The 27,449-nt window shown below is 45.1% G+C and overlaps 1 protein-coding gene and 2 long non-coding RNA genes across 23 annotated transcripts in view; 2 read left to right on the top strand and 1 right to left on the bottom strand.

The window, feature by feature from the left end:
* RBFOX1 (RNA binding fox-1 homolog 1) overlaps positions 1-27,449 on the top strand; it is a 440,478-nt gene that overhangs the window by 44,020 nt on the left and 369,009 nt on the right. The gene's annotated exons all lie outside the window — the stretch shown is intronic.
* LOC145531684 (uncharacterized) overlaps positions 1-27,449 on the bottom strand; it is an 84,442-nt gene that overhangs the window by 11,435 nt on the left and 45,558 nt on the right. The gene's annotated exons all lie outside the window — the stretch shown is intronic.
* On the top strand, positions 927-23,890 carry LOC145531687 (uncharacterized). The gene is made up of 2 exons (XR_014072668.1): positions 927-1,121; positions 21,366-23,890. It is a non-coding gene; the product is annotated as an uncharacterized LOC145531687 (long non-coding RNA).

The following is a 27,449-nucleotide window of genomic DNA, read 5'->3' as shown; positions in this document are numbered from 1 at the left end:
ACCTAAAGTAATTACAGGAGTGTCTCCCACCAGAGTATGTTTGGGACATCCCCAGTCTTTTGCAAGTGAAACCACAACGATCTAGAAACATACAGATAGCCCGATGAGGACAACAGGTAACACCATAATTGAGGCAAGACAGGAGTTTCTCACATCATGCAAACCCATATCTTCTTTTTATATTAGCAATACCAACATCAATATATCTAGAAATAAAGGGAAACTAAAGCCCTCCTGTTACGAAGTTTGAAATCATGTGGACCTTGCACATCATTCCAGGTGTCCCAATGTGCTCAGAGATGCCAGCTACTTGCCCCCTTTAGCTGTATAGAGGTGCACTTTTTTTTTTAATTAAAAGATTAAAGGGACGCTGTCAATCTCTTCTGATTAATAGCAGTCCTATAAAAAGGATGTGTTCCTGCTGCAGCCATCTGTCATTCTGATCGTTTTAAAGGCATGCTATATCAGCAAGTATGCTTTTTATATGTTGGCATGGGGCAGGCGGGGCTGGAGGGACTTGTGGATTTCACACTCTGCTTTGCCGCTTTGGTGTTCAGTGATCTGAGCCTTTAATGGTGAAGTGGAACCCCCCTCCCTGTCTTTGAAAGGTTGTTTTGGGTAAGTGCTTTCCTGGGCTGACTTAGGATGAAGATACTCACCCCTGTTTATGTTTCTCTCCCGTCTAAAGATAGATACATCACACTTGCATCCCACCAGCGTGCAAGCAGCCAGCTCCTTCACTTAATTAACTACTGAACCCTAAATACTGTCCAGAAGCAATGAACTCAATATTCCGTGGGTCTTTTCCTCTGGGCAGCTGGGACTGTGGTCTTCTGCAAAGCCTAATTATTTTTTTTTAATTTTTAAAATTATTTATTTATTTTATTGACATATGGTTGATTTACCATGTTGTGTTAGTTTCAGGTGTACAGCAAAGTGAATCAGTTATATGTGTGTGTGCATATGTATATTTAAATTCTTTTAAAAATGCAAAATATATTGAGTGTAGTTCCCTGTGCTATGCAGTGGGTGCTTGTTGTTTGTCTGTTTTGTATCTAGGCGTGTGTATATGCCACTCCCACATTCCTAATTTATTGGGATAAATTTGTTCTTGTCATTCAGTCACTCGATCATGTCCGACTCTTTGTGACCCCATAGACTGTAGCCCACCAGGCTCCTCTGTCCAGGCTCCTCTGGATTTCCCAGGCAAGAATACCAGAGTGGGTTGCCATTTCCTTCTCCAGGGGATCTTCCCAACCCAGGGATCGAACCCCCATCTCCTGCATTGGCAGGCAGATTCTTTACCGCTGAGCCACCAGGGAAGTCCCCTCCTGCCCTACATCTGGCTCCAGGGAGCGTAGTGGGTCCAGTACATCCCTGCCCTGGGAGAGGGTGGCCTCCCCCAGCCGTTACCCTTCTTTCCCCCCTCTAATCCGCACTGGCTCTCAGACAGGGGGGCGAGATATAGCGACCACGGAGCCAGCTGTCTTGTGCGTTCCCACAGTGTTCTCACCAACTACTCTCCGAAGAGCTATTTCTTCTCATTTCGCGAGGCAGCACAATTAAAGATTTAGACCAGAGGATTGAGAGTGTGGAATTTAGACCAGGGAAACCTGAAGCTGGCCATGACCTTCTCTGGGTGACTCTGGGAAAGCTGCATGACCTGGCAGAGCCTCTGCTTTCTCATCCAGAAAGTGGGAGTAACATTCCATGGACTTCTGCCTTCCGGAGTCAGTGTCAGGAATAAAAGAGCTCAAAGGTGACCACGCCTGGGGCCCCTGTAGTCCAGCCATGAAGACATAATGCCAAGGGCTGAACTGGAGCTGGCCCTTGGTCCCGGTGTCCTGTGGGTTTCACCTCTCTGAGCTCCTACTGTCTCAGCTTGGTGGCAGGGACGGTCACACCCACTTCACAAGGGAGCCCTGTGGCTTTGATGCGATAATGTGAAGCAGCCATAGCAGCACCTGCTCATGGTAGGAACTCCATCGCGGTTGGCCAACATTGCCGTTGTCATGGTTTTTCATCATATCCTGGGTGGCTGCGGTTTCTTTTGCATATGAAGATGCTCTCGGTTTGGAGGTGGGCAGGGCTGCGTGCAGCTCTCTGCTTCTGCTGTCCATGGAGATTTCTGTGAACCAGGGGCACAGGTTTTAGGTGCAGCTGAACAGAGTGGGGTGCAGTCAGGGATACACCACACTGGGGGTTGACAGCCTTAGCCCATGGCTTTGAGGGGCATGAGACACATATCCTCTCCCACTTTCTAAACCGTTAGCCTGGGGAGTTGGGACTACTGGACACCTGATGCCAAAAGTTCAGCTTCCCTGTACACAGGTGTCGAATTAAAGCTCGAAGACAGAGTTTTGGGTGAAGTAGAAAAGGGGAGCTTTATTGCTTTGCCAGGCTAAGGGGGACACGGTGTACTCATGCCCTCGAAACCAAGTATCTCAACTTGGAGGAGATAGTGACAAGTCTTATAGTAAAAGAGGGTGTGATCAGCTCATGGTTGGTGGTGAGGTAAGTAGTAATCAGCATCATCAACCTTCAGGTTTAACTGGTCTGGGGTCTGCATGCCTGTGGGCAGCATATCATCATTAATCCTTAACTTCTCCCACCTGGAGGGGGTTTCAGTATCTGCAAAACAACTGAAAGATATTGCTGTACAGATCCCTTGATGGGGAAGCAGAACTTTGCCCCGAGGTTTCTCTTGACTGTTTCTCACTGGTCTGGCATTCTCCCTTCCCTAGTTAACAACTGCTTTAATCTGCCCATTGGAACTCAGGGAAGGTCTTGGAGGCTGAAGGAAGGCTGTTTTCTGTAATCAAAGAAATGGGGGGCTCACAAAAGCCATGTGTCCACGAGCTCCTCAGGGCCCTGCATGTTGGACACCCAGGCAGGAGGATGGCCAGGTTTCAGCCGTGTGGAAACCTGGCCCAAATCTTTGTCCATTTGCTCTAGTAGAACAGCTAGGGCTGGAACTGGGGCTGGGTGGAAGGAAGGGGAGGGTGGGCTTTGAAGGAGAAGAGAAGCCCATCCCCTCTCCTCCATGTGGCCACAGCCTTCTGGGGACAGACTCTCGGGGACCACCCACACCCCTGTTCCATGCGGCTCCTGGCACACTGTGGGCGCTTAATAAATGCTAAATAATAAGAATAGCTCCCATCTGTCTCGGTGCCTGGTGGTGGAGAGGATGTTTGAGCACAGGACAGCCGACTGGCACAGGGCAGCTTATGAGAAGCCTTCAGGGAAAGACGCAGCTCTGAGTCACTTGGACAGCTTCTTGCCCCCAGGGGTCAGCTGGCCCTGTGACTCATCAGGACCTGGGCAAGTTCATTAAGCATGCAGGTGTCCACTCTGAACCCCAGATCGTCTCCATCAGAAGGCAGGGAGCAGAGCCCAGTGAACTGTGTGCCTCACGGGCAATCTCGGGTTTCCCATGTGTGGCTGGATGCAGGAACTGGTGTCGACTGACAAGGCCGGGGCTTTGTTAGGGTTTAAAAGGGGGCCCTGGATCTGCCCTCTGAACAGACGGCGTCATAAATTCATACTTCCGTCATTCTCTTGGAAGAAAATGCCTACTGGGCTTTGCACATTTAGTTACAATAAAAACAACAGCAGCTGCTTGTTTTCAGGCATTTACTACGTACCAGGCCGTGTGTAAGGCATTTCACCTACAGCATCTGACTGAAGCATTGTGGTTTGGAGGGGAAAAAGCAGGTGGACAGGATGGGGTCAGGATATGGAATCTGTGGCAGGTGGCCTGGTTCATCTCCTTCCTTCAGCTGTGTGACCTTGGGCATTACTCACTCCCTATGTGACCTCAGGCGGGGTTCGTCACATCTCTGGGGGGCAGTCACCTTGTTGGATGGTGGTGAAAGGAACCAAAGCATATAAAGTTCATAACCCGGTGCCTGGTGCTTGGAAAGGACTCGGTGCATGCATCAGCCAGTTTATTTCCAAGTGTACTGCAACACCACCACAACCAAACTGTGTAAGAGAGACAATATTGAGTGTTTGACACACACACACACACATAAATATATGTGTGTGTGTTAGTCCCTCAGGCATGTTAGACTCTTTGCAACCCCATGAACTATGGTCCACCAGTCTCCTCTGTTTGTGGGATTCTCCAGGCAAGAGTATTGGAGTAGATTGCTATTCCCTCCTCCAGGGGATCTTCCCAACCCGGAGATCAAACCTGTGTCTCCCGCATTGCAGGCAGATTCTTTACCATCTGAGGCACCAGGGAAGCCATATACATGTATATGTATGTGTAATATATATGAGCTAAGAGTGTGAGCTCTCGAGCCAGACTGCAGACTGCTGAGCTAGAATCTCAGCTTTGCCTGCTGGGAGAAAACTACTCTGTTCTATGATTTTCCCATCTGTAAAATGGATATATCAAAAGCACCTCAAACCATGGTATACCATCCTCCTGTATTGGATGAGGACCACACCAGAGTTGCCGTTGAGTATCACACGAGTTAATACTTGTAAGGGACTCTAATTGTGCTTGGTATACAGTAAGGGCTCAGTAAAGAATAGAAATGATTATATAATAAGGATTATATAATTGGTAATACTATGGATTGTATTTGTGTGTAACAATATACATTAGACATAATACATGTATAAGTATGTATTACATGTAATTATCACATAATTACATAATGATTCTAAATTATACTATTGAGTATGATTGTATAGTGACATGGGACTTCCCAGGTGGCACTAGTGGTAAAGAACTTGCCTACCAGTGCAGGAAATGCGAGAGACCTGGGTTTGATACCTAGGTCAAGAAGATCCCCTGGAGGAGGGCATGGCAACCCTCTGCAATATTCTTGCCTGGCAAATCCCATGGATAGAGGAGCCTGACAGGCTACTGTCTGTAGGGTCACAAAGAGTCGGACAGGACTGAAGCAACCTAGCATTCACATACACATAGTGATATATTATTGATTATATAATAATACATAAGAGAAATATAAGTATATAGAATATTGTGCATCATTTAATAATTATGTATATCATAAAATTATCACATATATATTAATATATATTAATGCTACACATCATTATATATTCTATAATATATAAATTTTATATAATGTATAACCCCATATAACACATATAATTACATTATTATAACAATTATATTTGTTGTTGTTGTTTAGTTGCTAAGTCATGTCTATCTCTTTGAAACCCCATGGACTGTAGCTCACCAGGCTCCTCTGTCCATGGGATTTCTCAGGCAAGAATACTGGAGTGGGTTGCCATTTCCTCCTCCAGGGGCTCTCCCTGACCCAGGGATCGAACCCACGTCTCCGGCATTAGCAGGCAGATTCTTTACTACAGAGCCACCTGGGAAGCCTTCATTATCTTATATAGTTACCTGATAATAATCATGTCATTATTATTTCTACTATTGCTGCAGCTGCTAGTCACCCCATTGGTTACTTTGCATAGAATGTTTCTACCAGAATATTTCTATTACTGCTGGAGATCATCCTGGAAAGATGGAAACTGAGGCTCAGCTAAGTGAAATGCCTGCCCCAGCTCTCAGGACTGGAATATGGCAGACCTGGGGTTTCTGCCCTTGCAGCCGGGGGCCCCAAGCCACGCGGCCGGGACCCTGCTACGCTCTGAGACTCTGGTGTTATCTCCCCATCCTCCGGCCTTGTCTCTGCCCTATACAACCTCTTCTGAGCAGAAGGCTAACGTGGTTTTGTGCTGCTGTCATTTCTGATCAGCGTTCCTCCTTCTGCCTGCCAGCCCTCGGTCAAAAGGTCTCGTTCCCCATAGAAGCCTGGTTCCTTGGGGAGAAGATCAAAACGGGAGGTGGGGGGTGACAGAGGGCGAGGAGGGGACTGCTGGGACATGGTCCTTGTGGTTTCGTTGACAAGACCTTCCTTTTGGTTTTCAGTGTCTAAACCTCCGCGAAACACACTCTCCGTTTTCCCTTTAAACATGCATCAAGCAGTGTTGCCCACACACATTCTCTGTCAAACATGTCAGTTCCTCCAGGGGCCAGGGACAGCTTGTGAGCGGCGTCTCCTATTGTTATTGTGCTGGTGTGTTATTTCTCCCTTCAACAGCTCTGCATTTGTTCTGGTGAGAGGCGCAAACACTGAGGTGCCTGCTCACTGGGCGATTTTGACAGGAGATGTGAAATTGACGGGGACCATCCGCTGACCGTCTTAATAAGGCGACTCCTCCCACTTTGTAGAGACTGGCCGCGCGGGCAGCCTTGCCTTTGCCCGGAGCCCTCGCTGGGAATTTGGGTGGGAGCTTAAGGACTCTAAAGAGCTGGGGCTTGTTTCACACCTGGCACGTTGGCAGGTGTCTCCCATTGTGATTTAGCCCAGGGACTTGGTACTGCCTGCCAGAGGGTCTAAGATCTGTGCGGGGCACTGAGCAGGTGTTGCACGCGTTCACGCAGCATACGGTCTGCCCATCATCAGCCGCTGAGTCCCGGTCTTGTCCCCATTGTAGGGACCAGAGCTCCCACCTGCTGCATGGTGACGGGGTGGCTTGGGGATGGATGAAAAGCCTCCCATTGCTGAGGGTAACGTGGAACATATGGGAATCTTCTCTGTCTAAACAGTGGTGGGGTTTGAGTGTGCGATGCTGTCTGCATGTATATTTTCTTTAGTGTCTGATTCTTGCAAGGTCAGAGCCTCGCTAAGGATACCACTCTGTAGAGTCTCCTCCTGGGGGGATGCACAAGATGTGTGTCCAATGTCATCTCTGCTTCCTGGCTTTCCGACTTCCCCAGGTGCTGGCACTAAACTTCCAATCACAATCAAGGGTACCACCCCTACCACCCCTCCCTGGGCCCCCCACTAGGCAAATGCTCCTTGGCCATCTTGGTTTACTCCGTAGAGGTCCCATCACTGACACACTGCTGTATGTTCCCAGCCTCTCCATGGCCCAGGGGCCTCTGCTTCATTCATGCCTTTGTGCTCAGATCTACCCCAGATATCAGAGATGAGTTCAGGTCCGTTTGGCTTTCTGTGGGTTGAAAGATGATAGATGAGCCACCATTTTGAATGTCAAGAAACCAAACATGATTCTTGAAAGTGGGTGTTTTTGTTAAGATCCCCTTTGGTGAAAGGAAAAGAACCCAGTCCAGGCTATGCTGGTGGTGGTAGTTTAGTCGCTAAGTCGTGTTGGACTCTTTGCAACCCCACGGACTGTAGCCCACTAGGCTCCTCTGTCCTTGGGATTTCCCAAGCAAGAATACTGGAGTGGGTTGCCATTTCTTTCTCCAGGGGACCTTCCCAACCCAGGGATTGAACCCATGTCTGCTTGGCAGGCCACTACTGCATTAGGAGAGAGCTAAAACATGTCACAGTTTTCCTTGTTTGCTCCCCGAGGAGGGGCGAGCTGGTTCCTAATATGAGGTGTGTGTAGGGGGGTGTCCAAAGGTCGGGCAGGGAAAGTGGCTTATACGGTTTGCCCACAGTTTTGATGGTGTTGAGTGCATGGGGCCAGGGCATTACCTTGCTTTTGCTCCCAAATCCCTGGCTTTTGTTCCAGGCTCTTCAGAAGTATCATTAGTATCTTTTTGTTTGTTTGTTTGTTTTTGTGTCTGTTGTCCTGAATTTGCCCCAACCACGCATGCACACAGTTATTTTTGGTCCCTTAGAGTTTCTTTGTATTTTGCGGCCTGAGGAGACGTTTGTCCAGGTACACGCACTGTAGCAAAGGGTCCCAGGTTCCAGCTCGTCTCAGATCCAGCTCAGAATCTGCTCCATCTTTGAACTGATGAGCTATGTACATCCGAGACCCCAGGTACTTGGAGCCACTATTGAACAAAGAAAACAGAGGTGGGTTTAGCCTTGAGAGCCAGGAGACTTCTCAAGAGATGGGTCTCACAGGGTTTGGGATAGCCTTCAGCGGTCCTCACCTGTGGCTGAGGTCCAGTCCTCCTCCCGTTTTTCACACACATCTGTCTGCCTGCAGGCAGCGTGTCACACCTGGGTGCCAGTCTCAGCAAGCAGCCAATTGGTTTGCTCTTTGATTTAACCCTATGGCATCCTTCTTGGGCCCCTTTCCAAAAGAAGATTCATTAAAAAATTATTGTCACCTAATTTTCTAATTATAAAATTAACTCAGGGTAAATGCTAAGCAAGTTGGGGCAAACAGAAAAGCGCACACATACACACTTGCACACACACCCCACATATATGCAGACATTGTAATTCACCACCCAAAAACAATCACTTCAAACCACTTTTTTTCTATACACATCTGTCTGTCTGCTCCGTCACGTCCAACTGTTTGTGACCCTATGGACAGTAGCCCGCCAGGCTTGTCTGTCCATGGGATTTTCCAGGCAAGAATACTGAAGTGGGTTGCCATTTCCTTCTCCAGGGGGTCTTCCTGACCCCTGAGATCAAACCTGTGTCTCCTGTATTGCAGGCAGATTCTTTAGCACTGTACTCCCTGGGAAACTCTATACACATATTCTCTTCCAAAAAAAGTTCTCATACCCTCATCTTACACATAAACATTTGTATCACTTGCAGCTAGTGATTTTTTTTCCTTAAAAGAAGCTTTAAAAAATAGAATTTTTTTTTTTTTAACTTAGGAATGTCTTTTCTGTTAGGGACATAAAGATTAGGGTGGCATCCTAAGTGAATATCCTGTGTTCTTTGCCTTCGTCCATGACAAAATCATAGCTGGGGAACCTAGTAAATGAATGATCTGAAAATTATGGTCCTTAGGTCAGAGGGGAGGAGGTAGTTTGGGCTGAAGGAGAGGAATCAGCCAGAGCTTAGAGAATTACAGGAGAGAGAGAGGCACAGGTGGGCCGGCTCCACCCAAGTGGATGTCTCTTTCTAGGGTTCCTTCTGAGTTCCATGAAATGGAGACACTGAAAGATATGCTTCCCTTTGAGCAAGGAAAATTCCATCACAATCAGGAAGGCATGAGTGTCCTTATGATTCGTGGAACACAAAAATCTCTCTGAGCACCGGGCCAAAGTCCACGATCATTTTAGAACTACAACTTGGGTTCAGAACTAAGTTGCTCAAGACATCAGACTTGTCTTCGTGGGCAGCCTTCTCTCAGGAGCTGAGACTGGGAGACAGAGAAGACTTGTCAACTCTCATCACTCTTGTCTGATTATTTCTCTTACAAACCAAATGTATGTCTAAGACGTAAGATCAGATTTACATTAAAATGATCTTGCTTTCTCTCTTGAAAGACTAAATCTGTCTCCTAATTCCCTTACATCCTAAAAGTATAACATCTTCCCATTATAGTTTGCAGAAAGAAGTTACACATTGGGCTTGCCCATGGCATTGGGATAAGATGAGCCCTTGTTAAAAGGTGCACATGAAATGCAAAAGACCTTTTTCTCCATCAGTCGCTTAACTGGGAATGTTCTTCCCTGTCTATCTCAGTAACTGACCTTCAGAATCAAAGTGAGGGTGGTGACATATCATGTGCATTTCAGAGGTCGAAGAAGGGAGTTGGTTTGGAAAGTCAGATTGCTTTCCAGTGGGTTCTGTGTGTGTTCGTTAACTTAGTAAATATTTGTTGAACTGCAGTGTGTGCATGACAACAGGTTTACAGGGGTGAATAAGATCACTTAGATTTAATAGGGAGAAACAGGCAGTGAGTAGGAGAACATCAAATAGCGTTAAGTGCTATGAAGAAAATAAGACAGGTTATGTGAGAGTGATCAGATATCACCTAACATAAGACAGGTTATGTGATAGAGGGCTATTTTGGATGGTTGAAGGAGGGAAGGTATGGAATTTGAGCTCACATCTGATTGACAATAGGGGGCAGCCGTGTGATGACCTGGTGCGGGGAACAAAGTTCAGGCAAAAGCAACGCGGAGAAACTTGAAGGTGGAATGAGATGGGCAGTTGTCAGTTAGTATGACTGGGACCAAGTGGATGAAGGGGTATGAAGCAGGCATCACAGGCATCACCTGTGTAGTCTGCAACCTTCTGGGACACTAGAGAAGTTTAGATTTTGGTCTTAGAGAGATGGAAAACCCCTGGAGAGTTTCAAGTAGAGGAACACCGTGATCTGGTTTTACATTTTTACAGAATTCCCCCTAAAGTTGGATGGGAGATGGACAGATGGTCTTTCGGGAGACAAGATAGGAACCAGGGAGGACAGCCCGTGTGCATTCAAGTGGAGATGCCAACAGCTCAGCAGCCATGGTTGACAAATGGATGTCTATTCCTCACGCCGCTGTTTCTTCCATTTTCATTTTTTTTCCACTTTTTAAATTTATTTTTTCTGCCTTAAGTATAATTGATTCACAACATTGTGTTATTTCCAGGAATATAGCAAAGTGATTCAGTTATACATATATATGTATGTATATATATATATATATACATACATATATTTCAAGATTCTCTTCCCTCACAGGATTATTACAAAATGCTGAGTATAGCTCCCTGTGGTATATAGGAGGTCCCTGTTGGTTATCTATTTTATATATTGCTATTGTTCAGTTGCTAGGTTGCATCCAACCCTTTGAGACCCCATGAACTGCAGGATGCAAACGACTACAAACTATGTAATAGTTTGTATATGTTAATTCCAAGCTCCTAATTTATCCTTACCCCCCTTTCCTCTTGGTAACCATGTTTGTTTTCTATGTCTGTGGTTCTACCTCTGTTTTGTATGTAAGTTCATTTTTTATCATTTGTTTTAAGATTCCACATATAAGAACAATCATATGATGTTTGTGTTTGCTGGCTTACTTCACTAAGTGTAATAATCTCTGGGTCCATCCATGTTGCTGCAAATGGCATTATTTTATTCTTTATATGGCTGAATAGTATTCTAGTGTGTGTGTATATATATATATATATATATACACCACATCATCTTTGTCCATTCATCTGTTGATGGACGTTAAGGTTGCATCCGTATCTTGGCTATTGTAAATAGTGCTACAGTAAACATTGAGGTATAAAATTTATTAAAAAAAAAAACATTGAGGTATAGGTATTTTTTTGAATTTCAGTTTTGCGTAGATGTATGCCCACAAGTGGAACTGCAAGATCATATGATTGCTCTATTTTTAGTTTTTTAAGGAACCTCCATACTGTTCTTCTTCCATCTCCTTTGACTAGAGAATTCCGACCAGAAAGAAAGGCCAGCTTTCAGGGGGTAGGGTAGAACAGGGAATCACAATGCTTATGGAGATGCCTGGGAATTATGGAAGTGTGTCTATGGGTCTGGTGGCTCCTGCTGCTTCAGGGGATTGCAGCATGTGTGTTTAATTGTTAGTGACCCCAGGGCTATACATCCAAGGGCTATAAGCAGACTTGCTTCAGCGTGGGAGATCAGTCTTGGGTGTGTTACTCAGTCTTGCTGTACCAAAGCTGTGAGCCACATCTGTTGATCCACGTGCCCATGGAATGGATTTTTCCATCACAAGACATTTCTGTCTTGCAAGCATGCAAGCTCAGTCATGTCTGACTTTTTTCAACCACATGGACTATAGCCCACCAGGCTCCTTTGTCCATGGAATTTTCCAGGCAAGAATACTGGAGTGGGTTGCCATTTCTTCCACCAGGGGATCTTTCCGACCCAGGGATCAAACCCACGCATCTCCTGCATCTCCTGCATTGGCAGGTGGATTCTTCACTGCTGAGCCACCTGAGAAGTCCCAATTCTGTCTTAGGGCTGCCCAATTTTCCCTTTTTTTATTTCAGCAGAAGTAGGGAAGGCACCTGGGGGCTAGATGTCTTACCTGTGTCATTTGTAACAACAGGAACAATTTGAGAGTCTGGATTCAGACAGAACTGGGTTCCAGAACCAGCCGTATCCCTTCCTAGATTCTATCTGGAATAGATTATTTTGTGTCTCTAAGCCTCAGTTTACTCAGGTGGAAAACAGAATGAAACGTTCATATGTCAGAGAGCAGCAGAAAAGATTAGGATGCGTGACTGGTTCATTGATTCCGTTGAGAACTCTTCAGACACTTATTGAGCACTTTCTCCCTGTAAGAGGCCATGCTGGATGTTAGCAGAAAGAGGCCCAATGTATTGGGCTTCCCTGGTGACTCAGTGGTAAAGAATCCACCTGCCAATGCAGGAGACGTGAGTTCAATCCCTGGGTGTGGAAGATTCCTCTGGAGGAGGAAATGGCAACCCACTGCAGTATTCTTGCCTAGAAAAGTCCCATGGACAAAGGAGCCTGGTGGACTAAGTCCATGGGGTTGCAAAGAGTCGGACGTGACTTAGCAACTAGACAAGAACAGTAAGCCCAAAGAGCCAGATATGGTCCCTTCCTAAGCCCAGTCCACAGTCCTACTGGGGAAGGGATAAAACAAAGAGCAGAACAGCTAGCACAGCACAGGAACTGATTAATTACGGTTGGAGTAAGTGCTATGAAGGAAATGACGCAGGAAGGAAGAGTTAATGATGGGCGTGGGAGAGGGGTTACGATATCCCCACTGCCATGTCTTGAGATCCTTCTTCTGTAGGCTCACACCTTGGCCTTTCTGCACTTCCTGGATTTGTCTTGGAGACATTTGATACTGCCCTCTTCCATGCCTGAAATGCGCGTGGCCATGGGTGCAGCTGAAATTGCAGGAGCCGCGGAATGTGCTTTTCCAGACTATGGGAGCCACCTGTTTCTGGGAGTGCCATGGAAACGCACATTCCGTCCCTTGATCTTGAGACCCAGGCAGGAAATTTTCAGCTGTCAGCAGCTGTCCCTTCTGATCCACAGCCGAGGAGTTTCCAGCCCCATGAAAAGCTCATCATGACCCTCACTAGTGATTTTGTCACCTCTCTCTGGAGCTGAGCAGGAAACGGGTTCCTTCTGATTGATGTGTGGGCATAGGTTTTTAATTGGGGTGCCTGAAAAATCTCCCCTCCAAGTGTGTGTCAGACTAAGAGCATATGGTCTTGCCATGGATGGATTTTAACCATCTAATTGGTTGTCATAACACCCCATGGCAGAATCATACTTAAGAATCTCTGCGGCAGAGATAGCCATGGCTCTGTGGCTTTGTGGCTTCTGGGTGGGGAAAGTCATCCAGCCTTTCAGAGTAGGTCAACTGGATATTGCAATACAGTGTTACCTAAATCTTTCACCTGTCCCCAAACAGAACAGAGAGGACTGGCCCCTTACTCTGGGCCTGATGATCATGTAGGAGGAGCCTGAAGTTGCCTCATCCCGTCCTGGATGTGGTTGTGTGTCCTCTTTAGGAATAGCTAGCCATTCCCTTTCACAAGAGACCGTCAGCTGTTGAGTAGTACTGTTGCTGAAACTTGGCCCCTGTTCACTGGTGCCAAAATGCAGAGACAGTGGTTGGGATCAAGTAGAAAAGAGTAACTTTTATTGTTCTGCAGGCTAAAGGGGCCACAGTGGGCTAATTCTCTTAAGACTGTGTGACCCACCCTGGACGGAGTAGTGAGGAGTTTTATCGTGTTCATTGAGCAGGGTGCGATCAGCTCATGGACAGTTCTTGGATTGGTTGGCATCAAGGTGAAGCTTCAAGCATCATCAGCCTACTGGTTGCAACCAGTCTAGGGTCTGTGTTCTTGTAGTCAGCAGTTTCCATCTGGAGGAGGTCTCTGCTTCCTGCAAAAATAATTCAGGAATGTGTGTCAGGCCTTTATCTGTAGCTTTCGGGGAACTGGGATTTCAGTGATTCTGCTAAATGGCAGAATTATAGTCTAAATTGTTACCAGTTCCTTAGCCCAACAGCTAGTCTTTGTTTCTGCATCTTCACATTTCCCATCATTGGCTCTTCTTGTTTAGTCGCTACTGCTAAGTCACTTCAGTAGTGTCCGACTCTGTGCGACCCCATAGACGGCAGCCCACCAGGCTCCGCCGTCCCTGGGATTCTCCAGGCAAGAACACTGGAGTGGGTTGCCATTTCCTTCTCCAGTGCATGAAAGGGAAAAGTGAAAGTGAAGTCGCTCAGTCGTGTCTGACTCTTAGCGACCCCATGGACTGTAGCCTACCAGGCTCCTCCGTCCATGGGATTTTCCAGGCAAGAGTACTGGAGTGGGATGCCATTGCCTTCTCCGGTTTAATCGCTAAGTCGTGTCTAATTCTTTGGGATCCTATGGACTGTAGCCCACCAGACTCCTCTGTCCTTGGGATTTCCCTGGCAAGAATACTGGAGTGGGTTGCCATTTCCTTCTCCTGCAGACCCAGGACTGGAAACCTTGTCTCCTGCATTGGCAGGCAGATTCCTTACCACTGAGCCATTAACTCTTGAATCAATGTTTTAATTCAAAAGATTAGGACACAAAGTCTCATACACGTCAGCTGGGGAACAGTAGAATGGACAGAGATCCATCCTCCCACCAAGTCTTGCTTCAGACTCTCCACCTCTGTCGTCTGCTCTGTCCCGCTCTTCCGAAGTTCTCTGTGTCCAAATTCCAAAGAAAGGTAAGATGAGAACAGAATGACCAAGAAGGCCAGAAGTCATGGTCTTTCTCCAGTAAGAGAGTGGTTGTGGTCCCACCTGCAAAAACTGGCTGAGTGATGCTTCTGCATTTTCCATGCAGTTCTAGAAAGACCCTGATGCAGGAGCTCTGAAGACTTGGTCCAGATCTGCCCCTCATTGTCTGTGCCTCCATCAGAAAGTCCCCTGGCTTCTGTTTCTCGTTTATGTATGTAAAGTGAAGGAGAAGGTCAAAGCAAAGTTTCCAACCCAGGCACATACACATCTGAGTGTGAGTGCACGGATGTATACATGATGCTTTTGTACATCATTTCAGATGTCAGATCTATGCATGGATCCCCCAAAAGGGGAACCCAGAGCCTTGTCTTTGACAACAGTTCCTAAACTTCAAATATTCAAATGGTCTGTAGCACAAGTACTACTATATAGTTAATACTTTTATTTCAATTGATTTAGCTTTCATAACTAATGTAAAATAATTCACAGAAGGAACGTTTCCACCTCAACTTCCAACAGATACTCACCTTCACTAGGTATAAATAAGTACCAACTAAAATGGTAAAAAGCAGAGACATCACTTGCCAACAAAGGTCCCTATAGTCAAAGCTATGGTTTTCTCAGTAGTCATGTGCAGATGTGAGAATTCGACCATTAATAAGGCTGAGCGCCCGAGAATTGATGCTTTTGGACTGTGGTACTGGAGAAGACTCTTGAGAGTCCCTTGGACTGCAAGGAAATCAAACCAGTCAATCCTAAAGGAAATCAACCCTGAATATTCATTGGAAGGACTCTTGCTGAAGCTGAAGCTCCAATGCTTTGGCCACCTGATGTGAAGAGCTGACTCATTAGAAAAGACCCTGATGCTGGGAAAGATTGAAGACAAAAGGAAAAGGGGCGGCAAAAGGATGAGACGGTTAGATAGCATCACTGACTCAGTGGAGGTGAATTTGAGCAAACTATGGAAGATAGTGGAGGAGGGAGGAGCCTGGCACGCTGCAGTTCATGGGCTCACCAAGAGTGGGACATGACTTAGCGATTGAACAGCAACAAGAATGGTTGGTAATAACAAATGTTAGCAAGAATGTGGAGAGATGGGAACTTACATGCACTGCTGATGGAAATGTAAAATTCTGCAGCCCCTTTGAAAAACAGTTTAGTAGTTTTTTTTCCAAAATGACATATGGGGTTACCATATGACCTAGCAACTCCACTCCTAGGTATACAGGATAACGGAAATTTTCCTACACCAGCAAAAAAATCTTGTGCACAGATATTTACAGAAGCACTGTTCATAGTGGCAAACAATAGAAATAGCCCAAATATCCATCAACTAATAAATGGCTAAATAGAAATGATATATTTCATACACTGGGAAGTTATTCAGCCATGGAATGGAAGGAAGTGCTAATACCTGCTGCAACATGGATGAACTTTGAAAATATTATTCTAACTGAGAGAAGACACAAAAGGCCACATGTTATAATTTCATTTGTAGGAAATGTTCAGAATAAACAAGAGACAGAAACTAGATTACTGGTAGCCAGAGTCTGGGGGAGGAGGTCAGGGAAATGACTGACAGCTAGTATATACAGGGTTTCTTGGGGGTGGGGTGAAAATGGTCTGAAATTAGACACTGGTAATAGTTGCAAAACTTTATGACTGTATTAAAAAAACAGTGAACTGTACACTTTCAAAGAGTATATTTTATGGTATGTAAATTCTATCTCAATTCGAAAATGCACTGAAAACAAAGCAATGTGATCAAATCCTCTATTACTTGTGTTTGCCAAAGGCGTTTGTGGCATCTGAGGCATGTTCTCTCCTAGGAAAAAAGAGAGACTCAAAAGTGTTTGATGAGGGAAGGGATAGTTAGGGAGTTTGAGATGGACATGTACACACTGCTATATTTAAAATGGACAGCCAACGAGGACTCACTGTATAGCACAATGTTATCTGGCAGCCTGGATGGGAGGGGAGTTTGGGGGAGAATGGATCCATGTATATGTATGGCTAAGTCCCTTTGCTGTTCACCTGAAACTATCACAACATTATTAATCCAGCTGTAGTCCAATACGCTGGAAAAGACCTCGACACTGGGAAATATTGAGGGCAGGAGGAGAAGAGGGTGGCAGAGGATGAAATGGTTGGATGGCATTACCGACTCAATGGACATGAGTTTGAGCAAACTCCGCTAGGTAATGAAGGACAGGGAGGCCTGGCATGCGTGCAGTCCATGGGATCACAAAGAGTTGGACACAATTTAGCGACTGAACAACAACATACTCCAATACAATATTAAAAGTTTCCTTTTAAAAGAGGAAGAAAGTGTAGAAAAAATGGTGTTAAAAGCAGGATATCACAAACAGAAACTTTCTCTTCAAGCGACCAGAATAACCGAATGACATTGAAAAGGAAATGGCCTCCTAAATCCTTCTAAACCCATCTGTTCTACCACAAGTGAGACGAAATGCTTAGGATCTCACAAGATTTTAGGTTCTGTGACTTCCCTGTGCCAAACTTTTGTACCTGATGATCAGGAGAGAATAAGGATATTTTAGCTGGGAAACTAAAATTTCCTGGAAACTCACTGTGCAGCATGAGAGCCACTCGTTACATGTAAATATTTGAATTCAAAGTCAGGTCACATCACCGGCACGTCCAGTGCTCAGTAGCCACGTGTGGTCGGTGTTTATTGCATTGGACAACATGATACAGAACACGTCTTTCAATGCTTAAAGTTCTATAGGACATCACGCTTTAGAAGATTGAATTAGTTACATTACTATGTTGTGGCTTCCTTTTTCTCCTTTGCCTTTCCCTCCTTTTAGCAGATTTGGGTGTTGAGACACGCATAATGTCGTTATAACAAAATTAATAATTTATACTTGCTCTGTGCCTGGTGGTGTGCCAAGCATTTACCAGGCATTATCTCAGTTATTCCTCACGAAAATTCTAACAGGCAGGCACTGTCATTATCCCAGCTTCACAGATGAGAAAACTGAGCTTCCGAGAAGTGAAGTCACCTGTTCAAAGTTGCAAAGCTGAGGTCCTGTCTGCTCCATCCTTTTCATCTACCTCTTCCAGGGCTCGGAGCCCCTCACTGAGGCACAAATCCCCTTCCTGGGCCTGTCTAGGAGTCTTTCAAGGTCTCTCAGCCCTTTTCCGTTTCAAATGGCAATGCAATGGCAATGTTTATCCTAGAAGAGTTTCAAGAAATAAACAAGAAAGCAGAGTAAAACACTGAGTCTGCCTTCCAGATCTTCTCCCATTTTCTATCTCCTCCCCAAGAGGTGATGCACACAGACAGTGTGGAGAGTTGGTTGGTTTAAAGTCCTCCTGTACCTTTTCCAGGTAGTGACACGCATAGACATGTGTACTGGACACAATTCATGTTTTAGGTAAATGGGATCGTGCCACTCACATCATTCTGCAACTTGATTTTATTTTTTAAGATATTTATTTATTTACTTATTTGGCTGTGTTGGGTGTTGGTGGTGGCACGCAGGCTCTTTCATCGCAGTGTGCAGGCTTCTCTAGTCCACAACGTGGACTTCTCCCTAGTTGTGGCACACGGGCTCTGGAGTGTGTCAGCAGGTGGGATCTTAGTTCCTTGATCAGGGATCCAACCTGCGTCCCCTACATTGGAAGGTAGAATCTTGATCACTGGACCACCAGGAAAGTCCCCACAACTTGATTTTATTTCCCTAAAAACACATTCTGGCCATCTTCCCATGTGAGTACATATTGGTCTACCTTGTTCATTATAAGGGACTACATAAAATTCCAGATATGGTGGTACCACAGTACTTTGGCCACCTGATGCTGGGAAAGATTGAGGGCAAGAGGAGAAGGGGGTGACAGAGTATGAAATGGTTGGATGGCATCATCAATTCAATGGACATAAGTTTGAGCAAATTCAGGGAGACAGTGAAGGACAGGGAAGCCTGGCATGCTGCAGTTCATAGGGTTGCAAAGTGTCGGGTACAACTTAGCGACTGACAACAACAACAACAACAACAGTTTATTTAGCCATTATCCCTGTTTTACACATTTTTGTAACTTCTGATTTTTCTTTGCCTCACAGTGCTGCTGTGTGAATGCCCTTGCACATCTGTGTTTGTGCGCTGGTGTGAAGGCACATTTAGGGTAGCATCTTAGAATTGAGTTTGCTGGTTCTGAGGGTTTGCACACTTTACCTGGTGATCAATGCTGCCCGATGCCCTCCAGAAAACCAGAAAGTGGCTCTGCCAATTCTTCCATCCTTAAAGACCACGTGAGAGACCAACTTCCCTGCAGCAGCGCCCAAACTGGACATCATCAATCTTTTACATTTTTGCCAATCTGTCGGGTGATAATTTCTTTTCCTCTCAACCTTCAGGGTCATTTACACCTCCCTCCACCTGCTTCGCTCAGGCTTCTCGCTGCTGACAGCCAAAGGCATTCAGCCGCAGGCAAAATGAGGTCAAGGCCGAAAGCTTATTGCCTTTCAGTAGAAGTGTGTTTACTTGGGTAAAGACAGTCCAAGTGAAGTGTCTCCTTGGTTTGAAAGGTGAAGAAACAAGGTCTGAAGAGCCCCGTCCAAGGTGTGTGTCTCAACTCCCGTACCCCAATGCATGGATCCGTGCATTCTGATCAGTTACAATGTGGAATATGTCCCTCCAATTATTTATCCACTTAATAGCAATCCACTGCTATTACAATAGCAGTGTACTGATAGAGCGCAGGATGGTGGTGGGCAGAGATGTTACAGGTAGGGCCATCTTGGTTTTTCTCATTCTCTGTGGCCTTTGTCCCCTGCAAATCTCCTGATTCCCACGGATGGAGGGCAGGAAGTCCAGCCACATCGCTGTCTCTTCACCGTGACCTACCTTGTTCTGCCTTGTAACCTGACCCCTAAATGTGCCTGGCAGTCTTTGAACGATGTTCCTGGATTTGGAACCACCCTGGCACCAATTTCTGTCTTTTGCCCAGGGCTTGTGTGCAGTCCTGGGGATGTAAAAGGCGCTCACCTTGCTCCACCAGGCAGCCTGATAGGAGAACAAGCCCTTGGAGATGCTTCCCATGTAGGGTGGTGCTTTAACAGCTTGGTTTTGAGATGAATTCGAGGGAGCTTGCCAACGCAACTTCTGCCCCACCGCCTTAGTTTTCTATTTGCTTGGGTTTTTTTTATTTTGGTATTTTTTTAAATTTATTTTTTTTTAAATATGATAACATCACTTTTACCTTTAACAACATAGTGGCTATACATATGTATATATATTCCTGCCCATTAGTTTTCTACTCTGCTCTAAGCTTTCGACTCTATTCATGGACAGAGAGGTTTTCTCAGCCTACTTTTGATACCTATTTATTTCAATATTTATTTATTTTTTTTTTCCTGGCAATCATGAGAGCGGGATTTGCTGTCGTAGCAAAACACATTTCATTTTTATTTTTTACTGTCTCTGTCTTAATAGCAAGGTCTGCCTCCATCCGCTTGAAAATCACATTATCTTGCATGCAGGCTAATAAATAGCAGTCTGAGACCTCGACTCAGAGCAGCCTCGTCGAAGTTGAACATTTAATAGGCTGATCTTCGATAGATAATTTATAAGACTTCCACTTCTTATTGATTAACTTTCATAACTCACTCCAGAAAATAAATTATGCATCTGTTGTCATCGCATCAGAGATGCACAAACTGTCCTGAGAGGGTTGATAAACCTTTGGAAGAATTCAGAGCCAAGTCAGCTTCTTCTACAAATAAACCAAGAGTGAGCAGAGGGATGGCCTTGTTCCTAAAAGAGGCAAGTAGCAGCAGCATCAGAGCGAAGACTTGGCAAATTATTTGATACAGAATGACAAGTAATTCTCTCATTGGCACCTGCATTTTTCCAAGGAAAAGCTGAGATGTCCCTTCTGTATTTTTTCAATAGGAAGAGGAGAGCCAAAGTACAGCTATGTTAATATGACAGAACCCAGAGGGAAGCAGAGAGAAAGAAGGTTATGTGTCCATACATTAGAGTGTCTGTGTGGCCAGAGAAGGGGCTTCCCTGGTGACTCAGCAGTAAAGAATCCACCTGTAATGCAGGAGATCTCCTGGGTTTGATCTCTGGGTCACGAAGATCCCCTGGAGGAGGGCATGGCAACCCACTCCATATTCTTGCCTGGAGAATCCCCACGGACAGAGGAGCCTGGTGGGCTACAGTCCATGGGGTTGCAAAGAATTGGACATAACTGAAGCGGCTGAGCACTCACGTACACATATGAGAAAACCACAGGACATGTGAGAATTCTGCCTTCATCCCTGTTTCTTTTTTCTTAATGATTAGAATTTCAGATCTGCAAAGCAAAAAAAAAAAAAAAATTAATATAAAACTAGATTAATTATGTTTGAGGGCTAGAAGTATGACTATGGATGAGCTCTTTGCAGGCTCTGCTTTTCTTCAACCCTGATGTTCATGGGAATTGTCAGCTACAGTGTTGTCACCTGAGGAAGTACAGAAAAAGATGTGTTAGTTAAGCTCATAAGCTCTGGGTCCAGCCCCAAGTCATCTGTGTACATGCAGTGTGACCTTGGGCAAGTCTCAGGATCTCTCTGAACCTCAGTTCATATCCTTGACCCAGTAGGGTTGCTGTGAGAATCAACAGAATTAATGTGTAAAATGCTCACCCTATAGTAAGTATCTGATAGATGCCAGCTAATTGTGTGTGTTTGTTTGTGTTAGTTACTCGGGAAAATAATTAGCCTTCAATAAAGAACTAAATTCTTGTTAATACTCCCCCTGGAACTTGATATATAGAGCTGCCTACATGGCTCAGACAGTAAAGAATCTGCCTGCAATGCAGGAGGCCCAGGTTCTATCCCTGGGTTGGGAAGATCCCTTGGAGAAGGGAATGGAAACCCACTCCAGTATTTTTGCCTGGGAAATCCATAGACAGAGGAGCCTGGCAGGCTACAGTCTAAGGGGTTGCAAAGAGTCAGACATGACTGAAGAGCTAACACACAAAAGGAGCAGTAACTTGATAGAAAATGGTGCCCTGCATTTTGAAGTCTCTGTCCCCTTGTCTTGATTTGGGGCTCAGATTCAGAACAATCTGTGGGTTCTGTGTCCATGATGCTTTGCTGTATGTGGCCTCCCTCTCCTTCAGCAATCTCAAGAACTTTATGGTGAACCTCCAATTCAGCCACTCTGAAAAATCTGCTTTTCTTTTCATATGCCAAGTTATCTTGATTGTATTGAGCTATCTTAGATAGTTCCTCCCAATGTGGTGAAAAGGTAATGGGGCCAACAGACAGATGGACATAGCTGTATATGTTATCTAAAGCACTAAGTATATTCTTCCTATTAGATGCTTCACACTATATAGTATGGTGTTCTGTTGGATGCTCTGTGTCATGAACCTACAAATGTTAGCCTGTCTTATGGATGAAGATTCCTGAGGCTGATGGAGTTAAAATGAGAAGTTCAGGAGTTGTTGGAAGAAAGAGGAAATGCTGCCGATCATAGCAAAACTGCGATCAGTTAAGTGTGTCTCTGGGAAGATCTGAAAACAGTGGCTCTGTTACCTCTCATGTGGCTGAAATGAATGAAGTGGTGTAGAATGTGAGTGTGTGTGTGTGTGTGTGTGTGTGTGTGTGCGCACGCGTATGTGTGTTTGAAGGAAACCTGGCTGCAGGAGCCAGCATAGGCCCTGTGCACAGGGACATGAGTTTTTCTGGAGGACTTTTCATGAGGCCGCCATGAGGCTAGAGGAGCTCTCCTCCCACGACACCATCAGCTTCTCTATTATTTGAAAAGCTGGTGTCCCTGGGATCTATTGTAAATCTTTTTTGGATGATGCTGTGGCCACGCTGCCAATGTCTGACACTCTGGGCTTCCCTTTTTCCTCCCCACATTGGCCAACTCCCTTCTTTTCATGTGCCCTTCCTTCAGACCATGCCATTAATTAGGCTTCCACATTCCAGCCTCGCCTCCCAGAGATGTCATACAGGTCACCTTGAAGTCTTTGAGTAGATATTTACAGTCCCTTAATTTATCTTCATCCGCAGAGCGTCACATCCACGGGGTGTGAATTTCTCTTCTCTCATTCCAAGGGTGACCTCAGTCCCCAGCCCCAGCAAGCCATCCGTAGAGGGAACTGAAAGCAAACAAAGAAAATGAGTCTGCAGCCACATTTGCAGGCTGTCCACCTGCTGGGGGTCCTTGACCCGTGGAGAAGGGCCACATGCTCACGGATGGAGAGAGCTCTCATTCCTCCCCCAGATGCCCTCTCTCCGGATCTCTCTGTCTAAGCTGCCCACCACGAGCCTGCACAGTGAGGCCACTTCTGTTTCATGCAGGTTCTGGGCCTGAAAGACCCATTTGTGTCACTGCACATTTTATTGCAGTCCCATCTCATTGGGCCTGCCCGTAATAGTGGCAGAGCTTCTAGGCAGCACTTACAGGGGGGCCTAAATTGACTTAGAAAGCTTTGCATTAAGCAGATGTTTACTCTTGGGGAAGATGAAAACCATTTTGCATCAAAGAACAAGGCAGTGGCACTTTCCCAAAGCAGGAAAGAATTGTTCCTTTTGCTCTCCTGAGACTCACTCCATCCTCTGCTTGGCACCCTTGTGCTCCTTGAAATGGACTCCATCCAAGTGAGACCAGGTGAGTCTAAGGGAAGCTGGTGACAAAAGGGACTGTCTCCTCTGCAGCTGCTCTGGCTTCGTTTCTGCTCAGGAGAGTGATTAAAGCAACCAGACCACGTGGGTGTCTCCTTCCCACACCCTGGGGAGGTGCGAGGCAGGATTCCTGGATTCGATCACGCCCACGTTCTCATGACAGCAGTGGAAAGCATGTAGAGATCCTAGAGGCTGAACTGGAGGGCAAATTGTGTGTACATGCGAGTGTGCGTGTGTGTGTTCTCCACACTTACTGTGAAGCCACTTAACATTAAGTAAGAAACCGCTGGTGATAGCATGTGTATTTTATAACATTATCAGTTAAAAACCCAGAGGCAGGAATCAGATGCCACTGGAGTTCATTTCTTTCCTTTTTTTTTTTAACCAATTTTCAAAAATAATTTTTATTTGTTTATTTATCTTTGACTGTACTGGATCTTCGTTGCTTTTCTCTACTCTCTACTCTACTCACAAGGACGGGCTACTCTAGTTGTGGTGCCAGGCTTCTCATTGCGGTGGCTTCTCTTGGTACAGAGCACGGGCTCTAGGCACATGGGCATCAGTAGTTTCAGCTCCCAGGCTCTAGAAGATAGTCTTACTCGTTATGGCACACTGGCTTAGTTGCCCCCCTGGCATGTGGGATCTTCCTGGATCAGTGATCTAGCCCATGTCTCCTGCATTGGCACGTTGGTTTCTTTACCACTGAGTCACCAGGGAAGCCTTGCAGTTAATTTTAACTCAGCTATGCAGTGGTTGTGTGATCTTGGGCAAGTCACTCAGCTTCTCTCATGAACCTTAGTTTCATAATCTGTAAAAAAAGAAAAAAGAAGAGAAAATGGATAAGACCCACATGGAGTGTTTCCAGAACCTTAAACAGGATACCTTATAAATCACCTAGCCTGGGATTTGCCCGATCATTGAGATAATTAGATTTGTTGATGCCAGTGCTTACTATTGCCTCCGCTGTTGCTGCTGTTATTGTGATTATTATTGTCATTATTATTATTACTATGATGGGCTTCCTTGATGGCTCAGAGGGTAAAGAATCTGCCTGCAGTGCCAGAGACCCGGGTTCAATCCGTGGGTCAGGAAGATGCCCAGGAGAAGGGAATGGCAACCCACTCCAATATTCATACTTGGAGAATCCCATGAACAGAGGAGCCTGGGGAGCCACAGCCCATGGGGTTGCAAAGAGTCGGACACAACTGAGCGACTTAACACTTTCACTTTCTACTGTTGCTGCTGTTATTGTTATTATTTTGTATTATTGTTATTATTATTAGGGACTTTGCCAGAAATAGAAGCACAGAGATTGCTGAAAGCCTCCATCTTGATTTCACACTGTAATATTGGAGAGAAACCTTCAAATGAATACAGCAAGCAGTTGAGAAAGCTTGCCTGCATTTTGAACACCTTTGTGTTCTTTGTAGTTAGTGACACTCTGACTACTTCAGGAAAGGGGAAGTGAAACAGATCCAGTTCTGCACCGCGACCCCATGCAGCCAGTGAAGTGACAAGCGTGGAGCACTTAGGACAGTGTCTGGTCCAGACTAAATTCTTCCTAAGAGGTCACCCCGGGAGCTAGTTAAAAAAAAATAAAGACTGGTCTCTTTTAGGCCTCTCATCCGGGCAAAGTGCCTGGCAGAAAATGGGTCGCATGTCTTTTAAGGCAGTGTGCCTAGCAGCTGGAGAAAGGTCACCATGAGTTCATGGAACCTTTCAACACACGGGGACTTGATGCCGCTGGATCCTTTCTGATGGCACCGTTTAGGTTGTTTTGTTGGAGGACAAAACCCTTTTTGCTTAAGGCAAAATACATTTTATGGAGCATTTAATGACTCTCCCTTAGAATTCGGAGTGGCTGTGTTTTAGTTTCAGGGGAACAAACAAGCGCCCAGAAGTTCCCCTGTCTTTCTTGCTATTTATCATCTGGTGGAGGGGGAGGGACGGGGCCAAGTTAGCACATGTCAGCTTCTGCGTTTCATTGTTGACACTTCAGTAGAAGTGGGAGGAGGCATATGGCCCTCCTGGTATCTCGTGGGGAGGAAAAGAGGACATTTGAGGCGAATTATTTTGGAACAGGAAGGCAAAGCAAGATCGTATTTTTCTGTGCGCTGGAAAAGTCAAACAGCCGGTCAGCTTTGGAACTCCTAAGTCTGGTGTAAAGTCCATGTCTTTTCAAGGTATTTTCAAAGATGAGGAATCCATCTTTCACTACGTGCTGGTGATTCAGATCAGGAATTCACAGGAGGTTATATCTGACAAGCTGGGCTGGGCTGGGCTTGCCATGTCCCCATTTTCCAAGCACTGGATTGCCAGGAAAGAAAATGCCCTTTTAAGTGTGAGATCTATTTCTCTTGTAATTACTATAGAGAAGAGGTCTTGGAATTAACTGTAGGGTATTGAATCTGATGTGTTTTTACTAATTTTTTTTTAAATTTTTAATTGGAGGATAATTGCTTTACAATGCTGTGTTGGTTCCTGCCATACAACAGCACAAATCAGCTATAAGTATATACATATCCCTTCCCTCTTGAGCCTCTCTCCCACCCATCCTCCCATGCCACCCCACTAGGTCATCAGAGAGTGCCAAGCTGAGCTCCCTGTGCTTCCCAGTAACTCCCAGTAACTTCCCACTGGCTATCTATTTTACGCCTTATAATATGCTACTCTGTCAACTCACCCCACTCTTTCCTTCCCCCACTGTGTCCACGTGTCTGTTCTCTCTGTGTGTCTATTCCTGCCCCGCAAATAGGTTCATCAGTACCATTTTTCTAGTGAATCTGACATTTTTAATAGGAAAAAAAAAAAAAAGGACTATATCCTGGGGCTGATTTGTAGATGTTGAGTTGCCTGTGCTTTTGGCAGTCACCATTTTAGTTGGCCTTTCCTGGTTGTACCAGGTTGGGTTCCTTTGTTTCAAGTACTAGAAATCTATTTGTACTGCCCTCGGCAAGAGAGCACACCTATTGGGTGGGTGTTGAGTAGCCCACAGAGTTGACAGGTAAACCACAGAAAGGGGCTCTAACCTAGGGAAGATACCCAGAGGATTATAAACTATTGGGAGCTAGCTCAAGAATGAGTGTCCTTTCTTTTGTCCACATGACCCTCCAGCTGTGTCTTCTCTCATTGCACCTGCCCTAGTTGAAATTCCAAGTCTTAGGTGGTAACATACTTGTTGGTTGTGTTCTTGCCTGAGAGAACCTTTTGGAAGAAGTCTGGAGAAATCATTAGGGCACACTTAGTAAGGGCATCTATTTGTTATTCGCCATTAAATGAGGAAGAGACAGTTTATGTAAAAGGATATCAAGATTCTCTTAGGAAGATGCAATAGCTACTACTGACTGCGCATTAGATGCCAAACATTCTGATCATTAATATATTAGAACATTTGGGGATTGACATATACACACTACCCTATATAAAACAGATAACTAATAAGGACCTGCTGTATAACACAGGGAACTCTACTCAATACTCTGTAATGGTCTATATGGAAAAACAATCTAAAAAAAGAGTAGATATATGTGCATGTAAAACTGATCCACTTTGCTGTATACCTGAAATGAACTCAACATTGTAAATCAACTATACTCCAGGAAGAATTAAAAAAAAATATTTTACAACAGATCTGCAATGATCAGAAGGGCTCCAGTGGGATATACATAATATATAAGTAATGTAGTACAATTTTTCCATAAATCTATGTGTATTATCCATCCCAGAGTGATACATATACAATCTCATGATGGACTGTTTCAAAAACAATGCCATGAATACAAGAGATCTTTTTTCGTCTTTGTAACCATAAACATCTTTGTGAGATATAAATGTCACCAGAAACCAGAGAAACAGATGAAACACTCCACAGGGTAATAAATATATGAAGAACCTTGCCAGATTTCTTTTGTAGCAAGGAAGAATTTAGAGCATATCCAAGACTGAGAGCCTAAATTGGGACTCACTGTTTTATAGTCTCAACTCGGTGAAGAATCCGCCTGCCAATGCAGGAGACTCAAGAGATGTGGGTTTGACCTCTGGGTCAAGAAGATCCCCTGAAGTAGGAAATGGCAACCCACTCCAGTATTCTTGCCTTGGAAATTTCATGGACAGAGGAACCTGGCTCACTACTGTTAATGGGGTCACAAGGAGTTGGACAGAACTGAACCACTGAGCATGCACACACAGCACTGAAGCTTAGTTGTTGTATGGACAGGGGCAGAGAACCTTGCTGGTTATTGATGTTGAATTGCTGGATTATAATTCTTTCAGTGTAGCAGTTCTCAACTGGGAGCAATTTTTTTCCCCCCATGGGGGACCTTTAATGATATCTGGAGAGATTTTTGTTTGTTACAACTTGCAAGGTGGCAGTGTCAGTACTGGTGTCTAGTGGGT

Source organism: Giraffa tippelskirchi, chromosome 13 (genome assembly GCF_054371585.1).
Source record: "Giraffa tippelskirchi isolate mGirTip1 chromosome 13, T2T-mGirTip1v1.2.pri, whole genome shotgun sequence".
NCBI lineage: Eukaryota > Metazoa > Chordata > Mammalia > Artiodactyla > Giraffidae > Giraffa > Giraffa tippelskirchi.
Note: the sequence above shows the minus strand (reverse complement) of the source record. Positions and strands in the feature narration are given on the sequence as shown.